At 44.7% G+C, this 10,842-nt stretch overlaps 1 long non-coding RNA gene across 3 annotated transcripts; it reads left to right on the top strand.

Annotated features, from left to right (window-relative positions):
• The first annotated feature begins 2,121 nt into the window (after window positions 1-2,121).
• LOC109284834 (uncharacterized) lies at window positions 2,122-10,076 on the top strand. Of its 3 annotated transcripts, none has more exons than XR_009463806.1 (4): window positions 2,122-2,340; window positions 7,563-7,707; window positions 8,223-8,316; window positions 8,773-10,076. It is a non-coding gene; the product is annotated as an uncharacterized LOC109284834 (long non-coding RNA). The 3 variants fall into 3 exon arrangements; XR_009463804.1 differs by having other exon boundaries at window positions 7,846-8,316; XR_009463805.1 differs by having other exon boundaries at window positions 7,563-7,796.
• The last annotated feature ends 766 nt before the right edge of the window (window positions 10,077-10,842 follow it).

Here is a 10,842-nt window from a genome sequence, read left to right as displayed (position 1 = left end):
GCTGATGAGGAGCTGGGGTTTAATCAGCCCTGTTTGGTGGCACCTGAGGGGAGCCTGAGTGCTGGAGTCAGGGAGGTGGCAGCAGACTGGGAAACCTTGGCTTCTGGATACTGCTGCACTGAGGCAGGTATGGGGCATTGCAGGAGGGGTAACCCTGCTCCCTTAGGAGTTTAGCTTTGTGGGAAGATAAATCGGATAGGGAACCAGAAACAAAGGAGGGCTACTGCCTGTTAGAGCTCCATGGGGTGGCTTTTAACAATCGACTGAGATGCTCCTTAGTCTAAATGGGGAAGAAATGGTGGCTCTTCTGTTCTTTTCCAGAGCTTAGAGGGGCAAGGAATTGCCTGAGCTTGGAGCCCAGGATGGATGGAAGAGTTAGTTTCTTTGTATTGTGGGGTTTTTTAGATTTAGGGCACCCTGAAAAGTTGGAAATCTTATGTCAGAGCCAGTCGGAGGGCTCGCTGAAGGTGCGGGAAGCTGAGTGGAGCAACCGAAAGGCCTGGCAGGAAATGGTGACTGAGCCATGCCAGCTCGGGGTGTTTGTGTGAGGGCCGCTTGGAAGCAGCTATTTGGAGAGCTGGGAAAGAATGATAAATAGCAGCAGTTTTCAAAATCATCAGGGCTATGTGTTTTGCTTTTGAAGATTGCCCACAGTCCTGGGAAATCCACTAATGGGATAACCTGGCACGTGCATATCGTCTGACTCTTTTTGAAGTGGTGATCTTCATGCCTATCTCAATGAATAGATTTCTAGCTGAAGCAGATTGGTCATGCTTCTCTTAAAGGGTGTGCAACCAATGTTGACACTGCTTATGCCCAGATCAAGCTCTGGCATCTTGGGGAAGTCTTTCAGATGTGTCTAAGTGATTTAGGGAGCCAGAGCTTCCTTGATGCTTTTAAAGAAAGATTTAGGCCATGTCTAGAATACAAACGCACCATGTGGTGCCTTTAAGCCTGCCTTGGGGCTGGGTGCATGCTACCACTCAGGCTGGGAGCAGGTACCAGTCTGTGCGGCACCAGCAGGTTAATTGTCACCAGTGCCAGCGTAGATTCAGCAAGCTCACTTCTGGTTTGGGTGATAGCAAGCATGGACCTGCATGATGTGTTTCTGAAGATGTCTCCTTTTCGCCCACTGTTAACGTGAATAATGGACTATTTATTCTGCAGGACCTTTACCTGGCAGGCACTTAAGTAAATAGATTTAATTTGCCTGTTTGTAAAAAGAAGTCTTTAGTGACTGCAGAAGTGCTGCGAGGGCAGGTGACCTATTCACGATCACTTGAGCTGGCTGGGAGCCCTCTAACAAAATGTTGACTTCACCAAATGATTTGCGTGAACCTATCAATGTTTATGAGTCCTTGGAGAAATGCATTTGCATTTCTTGCCGCAGAGCCCAGGACATTCGGGGAAGCCCTGCTGCGTGCCTGGCTTGAGGCTGGGTGCCCCAGGGCCCACATGTTCCCTGCTGCAGAGACTCTGGAATCCAAGCTTTAGTAGGCATTTGTAGGGTCTTGACCATGCAGCCTCCTTTGAGCTCATCTCCTTTCTAATGCATCTAATTTGTTGGCCATTGCTTTCTACCACCATCAGTGAACAGTAGATAGAGTCCCTTCCTTCAGTGCTTTTCACTACGCGGGCTGCGTCCCTGGGAGATGGAGTTCGGTGGTATATTAATAGTTGCAAGCAACCCTAGGAGGAGGACTTGCTCTGTTTAAAAGTTATGAATTTGTTTGTCTGTTTCTGTTTTGTGCAGCAAATAAGAGAAATGAGGCTTATCCGAACAAAATAAGTTGTGTTCAGAGTACTGAAAGCCACTGTGTGATCCAAATGCATAATTACTAGCTGGGGGAGGGGGGGAAGCATCCAGTTAACATGCTTGGTTCCCAGATAATATAAAATGAGTACACCGGGACATCCTCCATATTTTTTTTCCTTGTAAAATCTGCTAACTAACGGGTTCTCCAGCTAGGGGCTCTAGCGGTGTTGGGGTTTCATCTGACTTCAATCATTTTTCCTAGTAAGTATGTCTTCTGTAGGCTCAGTGGGTCTGCTTGCCGTGTTATGACCCTTTAGTTTGGTTCTCTTCTTGTGAGATAAGACACTTCTGTGCATCTTCAGGACTGCGAGCTGTATGAAGTTGCATCTTCTACTCAAGTTGCCCGTGAAATCTGTGCCTGAACCAAGGAGAGTATTCGAGGGAGGAAGGACAGCTTTCTGTTTCAAATGCTGTAATAGAAATGCATTGAACTGGCTTCAGGAGCTGGCTCCGTGAAAGATTCCCTGTGTGAGTTTGGCTGAATCATGGAGCTTGTGCCTCACCTGCCTGCAGAAGGGTAAAGGGTAAGATAGATTTTCTGTACCAGCTCTGGTATTACAGTTTAATCGAAACACGTGCCCAAATCCTGTGCTCTCAGCACATAAAGGAGTACCCTGCTACTATCATCAGGCTAACTCAGAGATGAGTGATTAGCATGAATCCTGGTTTTCTCTGATAAAAATTGCAAATTCTCTGATTAAAACCCCCCCAAATCCATGTTTTTCCATCATTAAAATGAAATGCCACTATATATCTAGATATCAGTTGAACAGTCAGCATGGATTCACCAAGGGCAAGGCATGCCTGACCAACCTGATTGCCTTCTATGACAAGGTGCCCCCCATGCCCCTCCCCAGGAGTGTGCACAGCAGCAGGGAGTGAGCTGCACCCCCTCCCCACTCCCCTCCTGGGCCTTGTGGACATGCATGCCAGCCCTGGGTGCCAAGCCCAATGCGCCTCCCAGGCTGGGCAGCATCCCCAGCCCCAGCCCTGCCTACCTCCCCCCCTCTCTATGGGGGCCTCAATCCCACCCCCCTCCTGACTTACCTGTGGGGAGCTGCCCTCTGGGCTGCCTGGAGGTGTACGTGTCCGTGGTGCCCCTGCCTGACCTCCCTCCTCCTACTCCCCCCAGCTCCTCCAAAGCTGGAGCTCTGTCCACCTGCAGGTAGAAACCCACTGCTTCCCAGTTTTCTCCTTTAAAATAAGAAAATCCAAGTTTTACCACATTTTTTTTTCATGGTGAATGGAAAACCTGGATCCCTGGTGATTAGAATGAGACTCCTCGACACAGGAGAAAACTAAAAGTACAGCAATGGGGGCAAAGAGTTCGAGGCAAAGTGACACGAGGAAATGCAGCCTAAACTCATGCACTTCACTTCTGCTTCCGTAACCTCCTAGTAGACGGACAGCTGCCTTTCTGTCTTCATAGGACTTAGGTTGCGCTAGGACAGCTGAACCTCCATGTTCTCTGGAAAAGCTTCCAACGTATTTCCCTTCAGGATGTCCTTGCTCCATGTCAGATCAGGCCCATTGACAAAGCTTAATTTTTGCAAGCTCGTGGCAATCCGAACCCACTATCTGCCCCCCCACAAGATCTACATGTAAGCATCACACCAGTAAAATAATTTACCCCTGCTGTGTGGCTGTTGCAACACTAATTACTGAAACTGCTGCATGCCTTTGCTGAATTCAGCGAGCTCTGGTCTACACCAGCTGAGGAACCAGCAGCCTTGGCTTTTCCAAAGCAGAATATCTGTGTGTAGACGAGGGGATGGGTGGTGGATGCACACTAACTTCTGTTCCACGTGCGAAGCTGCTTTGCAGCAGCACGCGAGATATTGGTATTGTTCTGTCCACGCACAATACTTCAGCACTAAATTGTTGCTTTTCTTCAAACTCGGAGTGATGACACTGCGGAGATGCACGGTTCTAGTAGCAGACTCGTGTACGAAATATGGATTAGAGAATCTAATTCCCATTTGCTCTTGGGTAAGTGATTTTTGCCAGCCCGCGCCAGCAGGAGACCTGCGCTAGCAGTTTTGCACTAAATAACCCAATAAGGAGGGAAGGGCCGAGTCAAGCTTTCAGCGGACCCCTTTGTCTTTAACTCCCCACCCACCTAAGTGGAGAGGCACTGAAAGCAGCAGCATTGACTGCATTTCTTCCTTTGTACCTAGAAAGGTGAAGCTCAGAACCGTGTGATTCAGCCTGCGCACCTTGAACCTCCTTCCCCCCCAGGGCCACGTGCCTTGCCCTGAGTGAATAATCCTAGGCTGACTCGAGTACCTGGACTGTGTGCATTTTGAGTGCTCCATGCCCAGGGGAGTCCTGTAAAGACAAGAGTTTTTAAATCCAGTCTCTCTTAAGTATGTAACCATTTAAATTGCAAGAACATCATTATGTGCTTTCCCACTGCAGTTCAAGTGAGTGTTGTTGGGTTTTTTTTATCAGAGTTAAGCCTTCAAATGCATATCAAGCTTTTCAAACTCCATCCACATCCACCAAAGGACAGAAACAGAAAATCCTGCTCTTTGGCTACAGTTGAATCATGTTGCCCTCTGATTTATTTATTTATTTATTTATTTTTTATCAGGTGCTATAAGGCCTCCAGTTTTCCAACCAAACTCCAATTTAAGAACACAAAGGCCCTTAAATCGCTTCTCTTCTAGTTTCATTTGACCAGACTTTCTGCCCTAAGCTACTATGAAGTGATGCTGTTAAGTACGTGCCGCTTCAGAGAAGATGATATTTTGGTGCAGAATTTCTATTCCTTTCGTCCCCTCTTTGGGGATGATTTTATAGATCTGTAAGAAATAGTGGCAGATCTGCCTCTGCGTTCCAAATAAAACTTTATACCACTTTTGCAGGAAATCCATATTTTTGAGCATAAGATATAAAGTTTCTAAATAAGACTTGTACAGCATGACTCCAGATACTTGGCATCTAATCCAAACCCCACTGAAGCTGATGGGAAAACTCTGCTAAACCAGGGAGCAGTTCTTCTAACATCAAGCAATAACTTTTTTTTTTGTCTTGCATTCCCATGGTCAGAGCCTGCGTTGGAGGCTCACTGTGGATATCCGTGAGACATCCTTGCTGTTTATAGACTTTGTAGATTCTTAGCATCACAAGAACAATTTTGCCTACATATTTTTGATCCCTTGCATAATAAATTCTACCCCAGTAAATATGGTATCACATCTGTAAATTCAGATTGAACCACCTCTATCCCTGTCTGAATTGCTGAGAGTATGGACGGCTTTGTCAGTATTTGCTATTACTGAATATGAGGGACCTGGGGAAGTGGCGTTGCTGAGGCATCTTATCCCTTTTTATCCTTCTGTCAAACACCGAGAGGAGCAGAATACTGAGGATGGGCATTAGCATTCAGTGGAAGGGAAGTTTGTCTTTGATTTTTACAAATGGCTTCTTGATGCACAAAATAATAGTATTCTGGGTACTAAAAATATGGAGTCCTTGTCTCGTCCATGTTTCTGGTATCTGTAAATCCTTGTGTGCTTATAGTAACCCACTGATATGACTGTGATTGGACCAGCTCGTCCAACCTATGGAAAAACTAAGGGATGTTTAAAAATGCTTGTGCCGTATTTTAGATCTAACTGGAAAAAATCACTTCTATCTGCTTTGGGCTGACAGTACTGCCCTAATCTTCTGAGATGGAAAACCCCTTGATGCCTGAACAAGCCTCTGTTTGTATTTAAGATGTTTAGGAGTTTGTGTCAAATAGCACCCTGGTGCCAATGATAATGGCAAGCTGACAGCTGCTCCTTTGCTTGAAGCAAATATCCCTTTTTGTACCTTCCCTGAGACTCTGATAGATAAATGCTCCCTAAAAGCCCTTACTTTCTCTAGGCTTATTTAAGAATGCAATGGTTTCTACTCCAACAGGAGGTCACGGTTATAACTAGCAGTGTCCCCGTGAGCAATTCCCAATGCGAAGCAATAAACAAAAGTAGCAGGTCTTGGACTTCCCTAATGCACCTACCTGACGTGCCGATGTCTGAATTTAAGACCAGCTAATAAGCAGTCCCTGTGCCTATTGCCAGCTCAGGTCATACTTATATTTTAGACCTAATAGTCTGGTTCTAGGATGATGTATTTTGTTGTCATGTTAGCTGGCATGCCCGTAATCCTAGAAATAAATGACTTCTGGCCTGAAAGCTTCAGACCTCTGCAGGCCATGCTTCTAGTTACAGAGCATTCCTTCGGTGAGATCTCTTCCTCGGATATGAAATTCAGTTTTTCAGTAAAAGTCACAGTTTAATTTGGATCAGAATGATGTATTCCCTTGGCCTCTATCAGGTTTACCCTTATTTTATTTTGCTGCTTAAGGCTTATTCAGATTCATAAGGATCTTATCCATCTTGGAAAATATTGATGCCCCTAGCACAATTGGTTTAAGAAAGTTTTACATGGAAGTCAAGTGACAACTGTTACAGATATCAAATTTATAAGCAAGGCAAAACTGGGTCACACACATGATTAATCCTGGCTGCTTGCAATATTTCTGCTCCTGCTGCAAACATGCTATCTTTATATCTCACTTGCTGGGAAGGCTCAAAATAGGTCAGCATATAGATGGGAATCTCCCACAGCGTACCCGCATCCTGCAGGAAGAAAATGTAGAGCTTCAGTAGGTGGCAGTCTTCCCACTGTGTTGGTCTTGAACTTATGATCTCCATGGTTTTAAAGGGAATGGTAGTGCAAGAAGAGAGGTCTTTCAGGGTCTGAACCAGCCCTGATTTTAACTAGTTAGGGGAACAATATTCCTGGCCCCCACCCCAAAAAAATCAATGAAAATTAAAATTTTAGCTTTTACTCTTCAATTAAAACCTAGGTTTTAATGGTGAAAACAAACCAACCCCAAACTGAAACTTTTTCGCCTGCCAAACGCTGCAAAAATATCAGGTATTTGATCTGGATATTACTTATGTGGTTATTTCTGTCAAGCGACAATCTTTTGTGCAAAGCTTCATTCTTCTGCTGGCATTGGGTGGTTGGTGTTTGCGGGCTCTGCTCCCCCAGCATTTCCGAACAGAACGGAATATTTTCCCTTCCTAACTTTAACGGCTGTTACAGCGTTGCTTTGTGCTGTTTAAATTGCCCGGTTCACGCGAGATGCAGCCGCAGTTCAGCAGTGAGTGCAGAAGTCTGAGAGCCAGGTCGCTGGCTAGTGGGAAGTGCCACACTTCTCTTACAACAAGGAAGCCACAGCAGCCCACGTGAACTGAGGATCTGGCCTGCAGTACTGCTGTGCTACCCTAGCAAGCATTTGCTAAATGATACTTGTCTTTTTCATAGACCCGAAATAACTTAGCATTGTCTCTGCCACTGAGGACCGCCCAACACAATGAACTCCAAGACAGTATATGGAGTAAATATAGGTCCTGTAGTCGAGCTTCTTGAAGCGAGACGCATTAGCTATTACGGTAACTTTGCATTCAGCATGTGTTCTGGGTTTTGAAAGACGCGTCTAGTTTTTAGCGCCATTACGTTCCATAGTCTTTGGCTTAAAATCCTGGTTTTGTCTAGGTCTACTCACCCCTGCGAGTGCATAAATAATGTTGCGTAGACTTCCCAGGGTTCAGAATGCCATTGCAAGACAGATGATATACTGTACCGTATCATTGCAATCTAATGTGTTACCTCCCTGTCTCAGGTTGCTGTCCCTTGAGCATTCGGATGCTATCATTTGTCAGTTCTGCATCTATTGTTTCTTCCCCAGAAGCTCAGCAAGTGGGAGATGACAAAGCCAAACCTTTGCCTGCATTAGGGGAGCAGCAGAACTCCAATAATGACATAAATGAGTCAGTGTTCATCTGGGGAATCGCAGACAAAGCAGCCTCGAGGAAAAGCATCTCTGTTTGAAGGTTTGTTTCAGCTGAAGTCCAAATAACAGCAGAAGTGAAAGCCACTGAGTAGACTGGTGGGAGGGAAACTAAAACTAAAGCTGCTGCATGTGAGTATCATTTAATGATTTTTTAAACAGTTTGTTTTTTCCTTTTTAGCATTAGCAGACTGAGACCTGAAAACCTCATGTAGGAAAAACGGCATGCAGAAGAGGAACAGAACTTGCATTTCCCTAAATACTCACTGAATGTGAAATGTAGGCATATTCTTCCTTGTCTGCTCTCTAAATGTGCAGGTTCTGAAGAATGGCATTTAAAATCTTTCATAGGGACAGAAAATTCCCCGTTATTTTGCCTTACAAGTGGCTACAGATGTATTGATCACATAGCCAGGTGTTCATTAATGGAATAAATATTTATAAGAGTTTGAATGGCCATTGATCCATGCAATCAAAAGGTATCTGCAGTCTTCAGGGATGGCTGTCACTGACTGATTGTTTCTGTTAGTAGGATTCATTATATTTTCACTGTTTCAGCAATGAACAGTTCTATGGAAATATGATTTAATTCGGGAATGAGTGCAGCTAAACTACCCTAGTTCTGAACCTAGCAGCATGGCCCAGCTGAGAGGTGAGTTTTATGATGGATTTTATCTTGGCTGATATGCAGAGGGGTCAGGGGTGTGTTAAATTAAAAAAAAAAAAAAAAGATTGCCCCTGATTTTGTTATTTCTGAAAGCTTCACGTAGGGATTTCTGAAAGCCTTCTCTGAAAGTGGTGGTACTAAAAGCTGAAGTGATGCCTCAGCCTATGTTTTCCAAGCAGTAATTCTTGGCAGTGCATTTTCAAGCGTCTATGTACCTGCAAGCATTATCACTTTGTACGCTAATTATGGGGAATCGTATTCACTGCTGTAATGGATTTCTGCACACTTCAGAAACCAGTCTGAATGTTTTAATGAAAAATGGTGGAATAATTTAGCATGAAAATTTGATTTGACTGTATTTTGCCAGAGGCTGGCTGAGATGCTTTAGGTAAATACAGTGATTCATATAACTAAACAGTTTCATGGTGATTGTTCTTTCAGAAGTAAAGCTTGCCCTGTGCATTTATACACAATTCAAATGAATGCCTTGGAACGTATGTGATGTCCTTGACTGTAATTTCTTCTACGCTTCAAGCAAAAAGTGGTATTGATTCTTCTTTTTAAAAAGAGGACCTGGAAATATTGCCTTCAGATCTGATCAGGACTGTGGAAAACAAGAAAGTAAATAATGACCCTAGAGAATGCAACCCTGGCATTACATGGAGTGTGCTGGATGCAGGGGGTGAGGGTGGCTCACAAATGAATGTAATGCCTAAGCCCTCAAGGAGAACTGGGCACCTGTTACCTCTAAGAACTTAGTCTTCATGTTTTAGACCCTTCTGGGAATTTTTAGCTATGGTGGTTAAAATGCAAGCGACTCCTGGAGAGCAAGCGCTGCGCTCACGTTCCTTAGTAGCGGAAGCGGCAACAGGAAAGGTTAATGGGAAGAGTTTTCCCAGGCCACACCCACCCTAGGCTTGTATAAGGACTGTTTTGACAATCCGATTTTTTTCAGCCCCAACCTGCCCTATATGGCAAGAGGAAAAGTTAGATCAATGCTTTGGACTAATTAAAATTGTGACAATGGATAGTAAATATCTGCTTTTCTCAAATCAGGGTGTTTCTGATGGCAAGACAGCTTGCCGTGTTCCCAGTGGAGGAGGGGAGAGGGGAAATATATCTGTCTGCTCCTGCGATCCCCAAGTTTTCAGTGTATTGTCCAGGCTTGTACTTATGTGGCTCCCACTGATGTCAGTGCAGCAAAAACCCCACAGTACGTTCTGAAAATGTCCCTGCAACAATGAAGCTGTGCATCTGATCCTGCTGCAGATCATTTCTAAGAAAATTCTGCAAAGACTTGTTGACTTGAGTTAATCATAAGTTTAGCAATAATGTTCATTATCTGGCAGCATTCATTACCTGTGTTGTAATGGGGAGGGAAGTGGAGACTTACTAATTGCATTTAGTAGGATGAGGAATAATTAACATGGAACCAGCTGGATGGGGTTTGCTTTGTAGTCATGAAAAACGAACACATTGATAACCGCTGTGGAATGGGAGTGAATAGCCATGCATAAAATGATGCATATCTTCCCCTCCCTCCCCATCCTTTTCTTCAGTAGTTTGCTTATTTCTCTTGTTTTGCCTTATGAAGAAATGTCTATAAGATGGCTTTGTTTGTGCACTAGAAGTCCTGGAAATTTTCTGGAGAGCAAGCACTGCTCTCCTCTTCAGTAGGTGAGACCAACCCTAACCGTAATTTTCTGTGATTCTATTAAATGGATCAATGTATTGTCTGTGTTTCAATCTGGAACATCCAAAGTGTGATAGTCCAGTATTTTGAACATAATATCATGGTTCAGTCACTGTGAAAACATGCATGCATGGTGCAGAAAAAGTGCTGTTAATTCAGTAAGTGGTATTCTAGCCCTAAGTCTGCTGCCTCAGGGGCTGGGTGGTTCGGGTACTAGGCTACAGACAGACGTTGCACACAAATCAGTTTAAATCTTCAGAAACTGGTTTAAACCAGTAACAGAACAAAAGTTCACTGCACATAAACCAATTTCAAAATGGCTGAAACTGGTTTAAAATTAATCTGGTTGAATGCAGTATCAGACTTAGCTGATTTAGGTCAAGCCAGTTCATGAATTTCTGTCCTAGACCACTTCCTGGTTCAAGTTAAATCGGAGACCCTCAGCAGCCCAGCATAGGCTGTGTGTTCACTTCCTCTTCCGACTGCCCCTGAGGTCTCTGGGATTTGCAGTCCAGACTCACAGCTGCAGGACCCTGCAGGGTTGCTCCTCACTTCCTCTTCCTGCTTCCAGGTGCCTCTGGGATTTGTAGTCCATGGTCACAGCCAGCAAGACTCCACAGGGTTGTTCCCTTCTGTTCAATACATGCTCACTTCAGAGAGAGGGCTCTTCTTGTTCAAGCTTTTCTGAATTCAGTGCCACTACCTTTTTCCCCACCCACCCCATTCCTAGCCTGGCAGGCACTGCTCCCTCTTCCACCCCCAGCCCCCCAGCAGGGAGCGGGGAAAAGCCTGGGAGCCGCCAGGCTGGGTGGTGTGCT

This window comes from Alligator mississippiensis, chromosome 8 (assembly GCF_030867095.1).
Source record: "Alligator mississippiensis isolate rAllMis1 chromosome 8, rAllMis1, whole genome shotgun sequence".
Classification (NCBI taxonomy): Eukaryota; Metazoa; Chordata; order Crocodylia; family Alligatoridae; genus Alligator; species Alligator mississippiensis.
Note: the sequence above shows the minus strand (reverse complement) of the source record. Positions and strands in the feature narration are given on the sequence as shown.